The sequence below is a fragment of the Onthophagus taurus genome, chromosome 5 (assembly GCF_036711975.1).
Source record: "Onthophagus taurus isolate NC chromosome 5, IU_Otau_3.0, whole genome shotgun sequence".
In the NCBI taxonomy this organism is placed as follows: domain Eukaryota; kingdom Metazoa; phylum Arthropoda; class Insecta; order Coleoptera; family Scarabaeidae; genus Onthophagus; species Onthophagus taurus.
Genome location: NC_091970.1, coordinates 12064133 through 12076719, shown reverse-complemented (window position 1 = coordinate 12076719; position 12587 = coordinate 12064133). Strand labels below are relative to the sequence as shown.

General features: G+C 30.9%; 1 long non-coding RNA gene across 1 annotated transcript; it reads right to left on the bottom strand.

Moving 5' to 3' along the window:
• Positions 1-1894: 1894 nt before the first annotated feature.
• On the bottom strand, positions 1895-2243 carry LOC139429874 (uncharacterized). The gene is made up of 2 exons (XR_011640458.1): positions 2067-2243; positions 1895-1967 (listed from the first exon to the last, which is right to left on the bottom strand). It is a non-coding gene; the product is annotated as an uncharacterized lncRNA (long non-coding RNA).
• Between the last annotated feature and the right edge of the window lie 10344 nt (positions 2244-12587).

Genomic DNA, 12587 nt, shown 5'->3' with positions numbered 1-12587 from the left:
TTATTATAAATTAATATTAACGCTTTTTCGCTGCATAACCTCTCCTAAATTTGACAATGTTTGACATATAACCTCCATTACTAACCTAACATACATTTAAATGCATGTGGTGAAATAATCTAAGTCGTACGTCCATATCTTGATTCATACCATTTTTAAACGTCAAATCACTGCCAGCTCTCGTGGTTTCTACTATAGACGAGTACTGATTTGTTTATTTCAATATAGTTGTTGTTACTTTTCACGTTTTATTTTTCATAAACTTTTTACATCTCCAATTTATTGTTATAAACGTTTTATAGTTTCATTTATGTTATTTTCTTAAGAAACATAATTTGTAAGTAATTAACTTTTATTTAAGATTGTTATTTTTAGTTGCTTTTGTATTTTAATTATACTCTGATGAAGATCGAAAAAAACGATCGAAATATTATTATAAAATAGTTTCTTTTTATAAAAAAGATCGTCTCACGAATATTAAAAAATTAATATTATTAATTATTATCAATTACGATCGATTAATTTCTTTTATTTATTGTTATAATGGGATTTTCTGATAGATATGTTGGTTTTAAACATATTTAACATTTTGTTAAAACATTTTCTGAATCACCGAATTCGATAAATTTCTAAAAATTGAAGATGTGCAAAACACAGTAACACTTTGTATAGCAGTATAAGTGGTTAGATATGTTTATAATAAACATATTTATTTAACCTGTATATTCTAAAATATTTTCGTTTAGATAATAAAAATGTTTGTTGAAATACAATAGGTAATTAATATTTTATTTATCTTCGGAAAACTTCTGTACTTATTTGGTTTTAGTGGTTTTGTTCTAAGTAAGACTAAGAATGGAAAAAATATCTGTAAGATAATTTAAGGGTACTAATTATTATTCCTTTTATGATAGCCATAAGGTTGAAACTTTTCTTTTTGTTGTCAACGCGCCCTATTTATTTACAAAACAGTCTTAATTTGTTTATGTTATTTTCGTTAAAGATGCCAATAAAAATGTTTTTTGTAAAAAATGTTAGAAATGTTTTTATTTACGTCCAACCCTGATAATAGTCCTCTAAACCTAGATACCTCACTAAAATTAATCCGGTAGGATACTTTTAACTAAAAAAGCGAGTTATTTTAACTAAAATTAAGGTGTAAATTATATCTGAAAACACTTTTACTACACAAAAGGAGCGAATAGTATTTGTAGAGGTGTTATTTCAATTAACGGTTAGAAAATATAAACAATATATGGGTGGATATTTCCTTCTATCTGGGAGTGCGGAAAGTTAGCCCCCCATTTTTTGATTTTTAAATTTTTTATTGTTGTTCTAGATTGTTCTAGAGTTGTTCTACATTGTTCCAAAGCGGCAAATCGAAAAAATAAAAACTCCGCGAGAAAACTGAAAAAACAGGTTTTTTGACTAGCCCCCCATTTTTGGAAAAATCAAATTTTCTTTGTTGTTCTGGGTTGTTCTAGTTGTTCTAGTTATTGTTCTAGAAAATCAAAATTATGGGATACAGCATTACGAAGTTATAACTAAAAATAGGTTTGGCCGCCGAAATGTCTATACCTTTTCAAGCACAAATTGGCACTAATCAGAATCAAAATGACATTAGTCAAAATCATATTGGCAACGTCAATTTTAAATTGGCATTAGTCAAAATCAAATTGACAATAATCAAAATTAAAATGGCATTAGTCAATATCAAATTGGCAATAAACAATATCATATTGGCATTAATCAACAAATTTAAACAACACACTAATCACACTAATCAAAAGCAAATCGGCATTAAACGAAATCAAAACGACATTAGTCCATATCATATTTTTGTTAAAGTGGATTCGGTGTTCATCGTAAGTATTAATTCAATAAATCTCATAGAAACGATGAAAATTCTTTATTTAGATTTGTTTCAGTGCGACATGTTTCGATTTAACAATCTTCTTCAGGCACGACTGAGAAACACATAAATACATTGCATTATATAATAAATCGTTCCGCGAGAGGTAAGCATATGAAACATAATTATAATAAAAATTCTTTTTTAATTTTACCGTCAATCAGTTGAAATGTACAGATGTTCTATTTTGATGGATTTCCTTAAAAACATTGTACCAGTAGGGGAAGTAGACCAAAAATATTTTTCTTTATCCAATTTAAGTCAATTATTTGGAGTAATTACGGTTTAAAGGGATTTTTATATATATATATGCGGGTTTATTTAGGTCTCAATAGGTCATATTGGCACTTATAAATTTTAAATTGACATGGAAATAAAATTAAATATCAGCATTAAATAAAATGAAATAGGCAAAAACACTTTATTGATTTACAAACACAGTAGATAACAATTATATTACTTAAGAAAGTAGGTAACGTTATGTTTTAAATAACACTCTTAAAAATTTATATCTTGCATATTCAATGCAGAAGGGATAAATCGTTGGATGTGGGCAATAAACATTGCGCAATTGGCAACAGTAATCCTGTCCATATTATTATGAACGGTGTTCTCTAATTTCTGCATTCGATATTCTGTTTGAGTCAGATGATCCCGGTCAGCACCAGCCAAGATGTTATTTAGCTGTACAGCCATATCTGCTTTTACTCCTGCTTTTAATGCAGACCACGCTTGTTCAATAGGATTAAACATAGGGCTGTACGGACTTACAATTAGTCGTAAAAGTGTGTGGTGTTCAAATTCGTTTTCTGCAAAAACCTCTTCAATAGTAGAGTGGCATGGAGCATTATCAATAACTAATGCAACTCCAGTTTGGTAAAGGCCTTGCGCTCTTCTTAGGCATTGCCTCACAAATTAGACGTAGTTCGGAATGAATTAGCCCCATGTTTCCAATGCATCCTATTAGGTGAATATTCGACCCTCTGCAACCTGCAGACACTGTTGTCGGAACGACCCTGAGTCCGCGATATGAACAAATTAAAGATTGTCTCGTCCATATCATCGTATATGATAGGTATATTTTGTGCTTGAAGATCCAATAAATTTTCTACATAAATACTCCTGCTTGTTTTCGTTTGAATACTATTCGCGTTCTCTGATTCTCTACGAGCAATCGTCAAAGTAAACATCAATCCATTGAGATGCTGTCGAACGCATTCGTTGGAGACATTGAGTGCAAAATCTTCACGGATTTTTTCACTCAGTCCTTTAAGAGTAATTTTAGGATTTACTTCGATTGAACGTTCCATGAATTGACGGTGCTCATCAGTTATTTTAGCTCTACGTTTACCTCCTCGCCGCTTTTCCGGTTGTTCTTGGTTGTTAACCCATCGATACGCGGTTCTTTTTGGCACCTGTAGTACGTTTGCAAGATTACGCCAGTCACCATTGGCATTATACAAAGCGCAAATCTGTGTCCTCAGATTTGCAAATGCTGCTTTAAATAAGGCATCTCGTGTCAATATAATAGTTGAAATCTCGCAATAAATTACCATAAACTTGACAATAACGGATAAGTTAACAATTGTTTGACACCGATTTATACATTTATTTTTCATGCCATCTTGATATTGTTTGGTGCCAATATGATATGGACTAATGTCATTTTGATTTTGTTTAATGCCAATTTGCTTTTGATTAGTGCTAAATTTGTTGATTAATGCCAATATGATATTGTTTATTGCCAATTTGATATTGACTAATGCCATTTTAATTTTGATTATTGTCAATTTGATTTTGACTAATGCCAATTTGAAATTGACATTGCCAATTTGATTTTGACTAATGTCATTTTGATTCTGATTAGTGCCTATTTGAGCTTGAAAAGGTATAGTTGATTGCTGTGACCATACTTTTTTCTATTTTTCTATTATCAATTCCATATTACAAATATATACTTATTATAGCTAACGCAATCTGGAACAGCTATTATTTTCACTAAAACAACTCTCTAAAGAGCAATTCTTGTGCCAGCGGTTTTATATTACACAATAAGAATTAAAAAACATAGAACAATCTAAAATAACTCAAACTTTGCCGATTCAAATTGTTCTAGATGTGTTTTACGTTTAACACGGACATTAATTTTGCAAAATCACATATTTTTTGTTGCTCTAAATAGTTCTTGTTGTTCTAGGTACTTAAAATGTTTATTTAATCACTGCGGCTTTAGTTCTTTTAAAGTTTCATATTAAAAATTAGTACTTACAACAATTAAAACAATTCAGAACAGCTGTTATTTTCACTAGAAAAACCGTAAATTTGAGTTGTTGTGATATCGGACAGGTTTTGTTGAATCAGTGAACCCAACCTTTAATATAATAATAGTTTTAGAAAATTAAAAAATATGGAATAATTTGACCATCTAATTTCCTAAAAATCACCTTTCTCTTTAAACTTATAATAATAACTATATCAGTACAATAACTTATTCTACACTGAGAGAAAAAATCATCTTTAAATTAAAATGGTGGCGTAGTTAACGAAAAATTCTTGAATTTAGTGCGAAAACGTTTAAGATGAATACTTATTAGTTCAATTTAAAAAATGTTATGATTATTCTAAAAAGTGAGGTTTTTTGCTTTAAAATAGGTAAGACACTTAATACTACTATGAATATATTTTGAAGTAAGTCAGAAAGTTTTTATCGAAAATGTTTACTTATTTTGGGGTAAAATATTTTATGATTGTTTTAAAAGGTACGGTTAGTTCATTTATAATAGCAAGACACTTAATATCAACAACGGACATATTTCAAAATAAGTGATAAAGTTTTGATGGAAAATGTTTACTCATTTTGAAGTAAGATATTTCATGATTATTTTAAAAAGTATGGTTTGTTCTTTTTTTTAAACTTTAAAGACAATTAATATTTAGGACGAATATATTTCGAAATAAATGCGAATGTTTTTATAGAAAACATTTACTCATTTCGGGTTAAGCAAATTCTCAATCTCTTTAAAAAGTACAGATTGCTTAAATAATTAAAAATAGTAAAGATACTTAATATTTACAACAAACATATTCCGAAATATGTGCGACAGTTTTTATGGAAAACGTTTATTCATTTCTGCTCGCGTAAGAGTGAAGTTTAAACTAAGGCATAAACTAAATAAATTAAGGTAAGTTGTTAATACCGTATTATAAATTAAAAATACGTGCTTTGAATTTTGTTATTTAACTGGAACTTTCAAAACATTTTTTTAAGATTGCGCTATACAGGATGTATCTGAATGACTGCAACAAACTTCAAGGGGTGATTCTTTAGTGAATTTTAAGGGTACTTTCATATATGAACCATGGGCGACTTCGGCTCCCCTACGGAGCTACACCCCTCCAAAAATGGCGGAAAATTTTGGTTTAATTGTTTTTTCTCAAAAACCATAAACGCTAGGAAAATGAAATTTGGGGAATATGTTTAACTCATAATAGGGCACGTTTCGACCCTATTTGTACTTTCAACCTACCCTTCTAAACTACTAAACGTAACCACCCCCGTTCAATTTATGCCTAGATTTTTTTTATGAAGATGATAAATACATTGGAAAAATTTCAGTTAAATAGATAAAACTATTCTAAAACTTTTTTGTCTCTTTGATGTTCTTCGAAAATTTAATAATTTCTGAGAAAAAAAATAATTAAGCAAACACTAACTGTTAAGCTGTAGGGTTGTTAATCGAAAGTTGGAATGAATTTTTAATGAAAAAATCTTAGTAGGCTTTGCAATCTTTGTCAGAAATATTTTTGACGTTTAAATGTCAGTGGTTTTCGTACTATTATATTATTGTTTTATTTAAAATTTTGAAACGTCGAGTGAACGAGCGTAAGTGCGATAGAACTTTATTTAAAAATTAATTTGAAAAACAATAATAATAATAAGAAAAACACTGACATTTAAACGTCAAAAATATTTCTGACAAACTTTCCAAAGCCTACTAAGATTTTTTCATTAAAAATTCATTCCATCTTTGATCGACAACCCCGTTGTTTAACGGGCAGTGTTTGCTTTATTATTTTTTTTTTCTCAAAAATTAGTCGTTTTTGGAAAAATTTTAGAGAGACAAAAAAGTTTTAGGATACTTTCATCTACCTAGATAAAATTTTTTTAATGTATTTATTATCTATAAAAAAAATATTAGCAAAAATGTGAAGGGGGTGGTTACGTTTAGTAGTTTAGAAGGGTAGGTTAAAAGTACAAGTATGGTCAAAACATGCCCTATTATGAGTTAAACATATTCCCCAAATTTCATTTTCCTAGCGTTTATGGTTTTTGAGAAAAACAAATTAAACCAAAATTTTCAGCCATTTTTGGAGGGGTGTAGCTCCTTAGGGGACCCGAACTCGCCAATGGTTCATATATCAAAGTACCCTTAAAATTCCCTAAAGAATCACCCCTTGAAGTTTGTTGCAGTCATTCAGATACACCCTGTATAATGCAGCTAGCCCTGACAAAGGGACGCGCCGCCATCAAGACGACAAGTCGATTCAACTGGCGCCTGCCATTTTTCTTTATTAATCAAGCAAGTGGTATCTGTAAGTCACCTGTTTGTAATATTGGTAAGTTATTAATATGTATCATACCATCATTTAGTTATCGTTATCAATTTAGCAAATAACAGGTCGGTGCCATAACGAAGTTGCAGTTTTAATTATAAATATTGTTTTATTTTAAAAATTAATAATCCGAAATACGCCCCTGACCTTTTAAAAGTAGACTGAGAAAAGGAAAGAAAGAAGTAATGGAAAAAGATGCGAAGAGGTCGCTAATTTTTATACCAGAAAAATAACGTTGCATATAGGTATTGGTTGTTTTTTAAGAAAAGGAAGGAAGGGAATAACGGTTTTTCTCAGTGTAAGGTAAACTATAACTAAATAAACTAAATTATGTAAATAAACTAATATCATGGAATAATACGGTTGCACATTTGTGCATTTATTTCAGTAGCTTTTTCAACTTGTACGGTTTTTTTTCGTAAGTCATTAAATAATATCCAATTGGCATTGTTGGGCACAAATGCCGGGTAGTGTCCTACATCATTCAAAGATTTTAAAGATTCAAAGACAAATTGCGTGCAAATCACTCAATTTTGTTTTATTGTTCTCTCCATTCGTTGTTTCTATAAACAGACCACATTTTTTGCAATTGTTGCTTAGAGTTTGCATGTAGTTTTCTATTACTTTCTTTAGCTGCGCATAGCCAAATATTGTTACGATGTCAATATCGATTGGTAAAATTATGTTTTTATGGAAAGTAACGTTTAAACTATTATTGCAGTTTTTAGTCCTACAATAACTAAATTCTTCTTTAAATAGTTCTGTGCAAAGAAACGCAATATTTGAAAAAGGTTTCACTATTATCACGCCAGCAATATTCTGGTTTCCAAAATAATTTATTCCTATTAATAGTTCAGCTCTTTTTTTATATGTTGCTTTAATAGAACCGGTTTTTAAAAATAATTTTAGGAAACTAAAGCAATCTCTGCAAACATTCTCAACATGATTTCTAAATGAATTGTGTGTACGGGCAAATGCTAAACTATGAAATATACTGCCGAATCCGCAAGTATTTTGAACAATATATTTTTTATTGAAATAGATATTTTTGAAACTTACTTATGAACTTATGAAAGAATTACTAACTGAAACTTACAAACATTTTAATTTTTAAAAAGTATTAGTGAAAATATTAGCTGTTCCAGATTGCTTAGGTATAATAAGTATATATTTGTGATATGGAACTGAAAATAGAAAAACTATGGTCACAGCAATCAACTAGACATTTTGGCAGCCTAACCTAGTTTTGTTAGTTTAGTTTATTTATTAATTTATTACCTTGTTTTACAAAATAAAATACTCTTTAAATCGCAACTTATGTTTTATTATTATAAGTTTAAAGAGAAAGGTGATTTTTAGGAAATTAGATGGTCAGATTATTCCATATTTTTTAATTTTCTAAAACTATTATTATATTAAAGGTGCTGATTCAACAAAACCTATCCGATATCACAACAACTCAAATTTAAGATTTTTTCATTGAAAATAACAGCTGTTCTGAATTGTTTTAATTGTTGTAAGTACTAATTTTTAATATGAAACTTTAAAAGAACTAAAGCAGTGATTAAATAAACATTTTAAGTACCTAGAACAACAAGAACAATTTAGAGCAACAAAAAATATGTGATTTTGCAAAATTAATATCCGTGTTAAACATAAAACACATCTAGAACAATTTCAATCGGCAAAGTTTGAGTTATTTTAGATTGGTCTATGTTTTTTAATTCTTATTGTGTAATATAAAACCGCTGACACAAGAATTACTGTCTGAAACTTCCAAAAACTTTAATTTTCAAAGAGTAAAGTGCCCTTTACAGAGTTGTTCTAGTGAAAATAATAGCTGTTCCAGATTGCGTTAGCTATAATAAGTATATACAGGTGTCCCGTTAAGCGTACGGAGCGGCTGTATCTCGACAACGGTAAGGCCTAGAGGTTTGGGAAAAAAATCCTTATAAGCAAAGTGGGCAAGACAAATAGCTGGAAATTATTTTGAAGTTCGTAATTCGACCCCTAGCGGACGTAACTGCCATAGAGAAACATAAAATTCCCGCTATTTCAGAAAGTTAGACGATGAGCTATAACTTTGACAACATCATTTAGTAGCTTGGATAATACCGCATCGCTTTTGTTTTGCGATATTTCTCATATCTGTCATAATAAGGGAGGGGGAGGCATTTTAAAAGATATTTTCAGTAAGACCGCTTGGTTTAAAACCAATAAGCTAGAGGGCGTTATCTGCAGCGGTTACATATTTTTGTGATTTTTGAAAAAACGTTAAATGGAACGGTACTGTTTTCTTCACAGACCCTTAATCACTATAAAATTTGCTAAATAATAGTGAAAACCGCATCTCGATATCTCCATCCATTCTCGAATTATAGAAGAATGTTAAAAATTCGTATATTTTAATCGGATCAAGTTATCTTAGGAAACAAATAAGAGAGCACAAAAATTTTATTATCTAGACCCTTCATCACACTTTATCCAAGCCTAGAACTGCTTCAAAACTACTTTTGAGGCGTGTTTAAAAGTTAACGGATCAATGAAACATCAACAATGATAATAAAACAAAATAAACCAAAACACTTAGAATAACTTAAATTTTTGGCAAAAATAGCTCACTAATGTGCGAAATGCCTTCCATAAACCTCGATGCATTTATTTAATCTAGTTTCGACGAAAAAAAACTTAAAAGCTTAAGTCTCGGCCCTGGACACGTTTCTACTGGTATTTAGAGTTTTGTCATATTCTCCCTGGTTATTGGTTTTTCATGAAAAGTCAGGTCGTTTCGTCTACGCAATAGATAAAGGGGTGAAAGCAATGTGGGTTTTGCTCGAACCAAGAATGCATATTATGCTAGTTTACACCAGCTTGTGGACAGATGCTTCATGCATCCATAGCATTTGTGATAAAAGGTTTGGATTTGTCCAAATCATATTTAAAAGTTAACGATAATAGTTCAGTCTGTTATCATAATCGGTATATGTTAAGGCCTGATGTAAAACAACGTGGTGGAGATATTATTCTCTTGAGGAATCTTGTGGACAATTGTTTTCCCAGATTATGTGGGATCACATTACGCACCAATATGATTTACAAATTCATAGAGATGTCTGAATGGGCTACACGTTGCCAGTTTTCCGTAAACGCTAAATCAATCTTAAAAACACTTCTAGAGAAAAATGTCTTTCTTTGTCGTAATTGCATTGCATATGTTTGCCATGCAGTTGCATCGCATTCGAAACATTGAAAATAAATCATCATACACTCTATAATACGCTTCGGCGTTAGTAAATGACATGTTTACAGTTACCGTGGTTATGTGATTTGTTTTTATCGATGAGGTAACTGGATCCGATTGATAGCACTCGAGTTTTTAACATTTTCTTCTATAATTCGAGAACGGGTGGCGATATCGAGATGCGGTTTTCACTAAAATTAGCAAATTTTAAGGTGACCAAGAATCTGTGAAGTAAATAGTATCGTTCCATTTAACTTTTCTTAAAAAATCACAAAAATATGTAATCGCTGCAGATAACGCCCTCTAGCTTATTTGTTTTAAAGCAAACAGTCTTATTGAAAATATCTTTAAAAAGAGCATAAAATGCTCTTTCAAACAATACCAAAAATATTCAAATCGGTTGAATGGTCCAGGAGATATTAAAATGTAATCATATGAAAATGCATTGGCCTCCCCCTCCCTTATTATGACAATAATGAGAAATATCGCAAAATAAAAGCGATGCGGCATTATCCAAGCTATTAAATGATGTTGTCAAAATTATAGTAGCTCATCGTCTAAGTTTCTGAGATAGCGGCAATTTTATGTTTCTCAATGGCAGTTACGCCCTCTAGCGGTCGAATTACGAACTTCAAAATAATTTCCAGCTATTTCTCTTGGACACTTTGCTTATAAAGATTTTTTTCCCAAACCTCTAGGCCTTACCGTTGTCGAGATACAGCCGCTCCGTACGCTTAACGGGACACCTGTATTTGTAATATGGAATTGATAATAGAAAAACTATCGTCACAGCAATCAACTAGACATTTCCGCGGCCAAACCTATTTTTAGTTATAACTTCGTAATGCTGTATCCCATAATTTTGATTTTCTAGAGCAACAACTAGAACAACAAAGAAAATTTGATTTTTCCAAAAATGGGGGGCTAGCCTAAAAACCCGTTTTTTCGAGTTTCTCGCGGAGTTCTTATTTTTTCGATTTGCCGCTTTGGAACAATGTAGAACAACTCTAGAACAACTCTAGAACAATCTAGAACAACAATAAAAAATTTAAAAATCAAAAAAAGGGGGGCTAACTTCCCGCACTCACCTAAAACTTCCCTAAAAATGCTCTATACGTCCTATTAAAAATTAACAGTAATAAGTGAAAGATACACACTATTTAGTGATATTTTGTCAATTAATTGAGTAAAATTAGAACGAATCTTTAATAATTTACAGTGCTAATTTTACACTGATTAGATTAGAAATGTATCTAATTAGAGTAACGATTTTACATTATTAAATAAACACCATCTTCTCACTATTTAGTGTAAAATTTTAGTCTATTCACCTACACTATACAGGCGTCTCAGCGAGACCGGTCATTAGACGTTTCTGGGGTTCTGGCGAAAATAAAAATTTGAGAATTCAGACTTAAGTATTATCAATTACAATCTCTTCGTCTAAAATATTTTCAGATTTCTTGCACTTCCGGTTACACCGGAAGTCGCCACCAACTTTATTTTTTTAAATGGAACACCCTGTATATTTTTACATATTTGGATTTATCTGTTTTCAAGGTTTATAAATAACTTTACTTTTTGCAATTTGATTCGGTCGTTCTCGAGTTATTCGAATTTTTCTAGAAAAATCTGCTCCAGCAGACATTTGTTCAAAAAATCAGAAAACACTCAATTTTTGGGATATCAATTTAGGATTGAGAACATGCTTAAGCAACATGATGGAGTATGTTTTGGTGCCGAGAACTGCGGTCTAGAACGTTTGATCACTTTACTATGGCACGTTAACTTTTCAATATTTGAAAGTACCATAACTTCATTTTTTTAAATGGCACCCCCCATATTTTATTTTTTAGTCGTCTTCGGTGCCTCATTCTACATCTTTTATATCCCATATGACCCACATCTAATATTAATAGTTTGGGAGATAATTAGGGTTTTTTGAAAAATGCACACATATCATATGGATATTTAGCCTAGTGTGCCATGAAAAACAAGCCTTCTCAATGAGTTCTTGTCAAAGACTCACTTGTTTACGTCACTTGATGCATGTGAGCTAATAATTATCTGTTATGTCCCTTAATATTAGTACTGAAACGAGTTAAAATCGATAACAATAACGAAAGTAATATTTACACAAATCAAGAAATTCTTAATTTATTTTTTTTGCATGAAAAGAGCGACAAAGTTCGTAGTATGATTCCCAGATCTTCTTTGGCAGCTCGAATTGAGGTGTTGGGACTGGGCTCGAAATAAGCCAAGGTATTCACCTGTTCCGTTGCATTATCTACTACATTTTTTGGTCAGTTTAACACGTGATTAATTCGTCCAAAATGCAAAAAATTTGCTTCTATTCCTCTAAATTTACCTTTTGTCATCGGAGATAAATGTGGATAATTTTCATTAAACATTCTGCAAGTTCTACTAAGAACTTTGTCGCACTTTTCATGCACAAAAATAAATTATGGATTTCTTCATTTGTATAAACATTATTTACGTTATTAATATCCATTTTAACTGGTTTTAGACTCACAAGCATCAAACAACCTAAATTAGACTTTGACGTTTATCAATAAGTCATTAAACATTTGTTTTCCATGGCACACTAGGTTAATATCCATATGATATGAGCATTTTTCAAAAAACCCTAATTATTTCTCAAACTATTAATGTTCGGCATAGGACAAATGCAATATAAAAGATGTAAAATGAGACGCCGAAGACGACTAAGTAATAAAATATGGGGGGTGCCATTTAAAAAAATGAAGTTATGATGCTTCCAAATTTCGAAAAGTTAACGTATCATAGTAAAGTGACCAA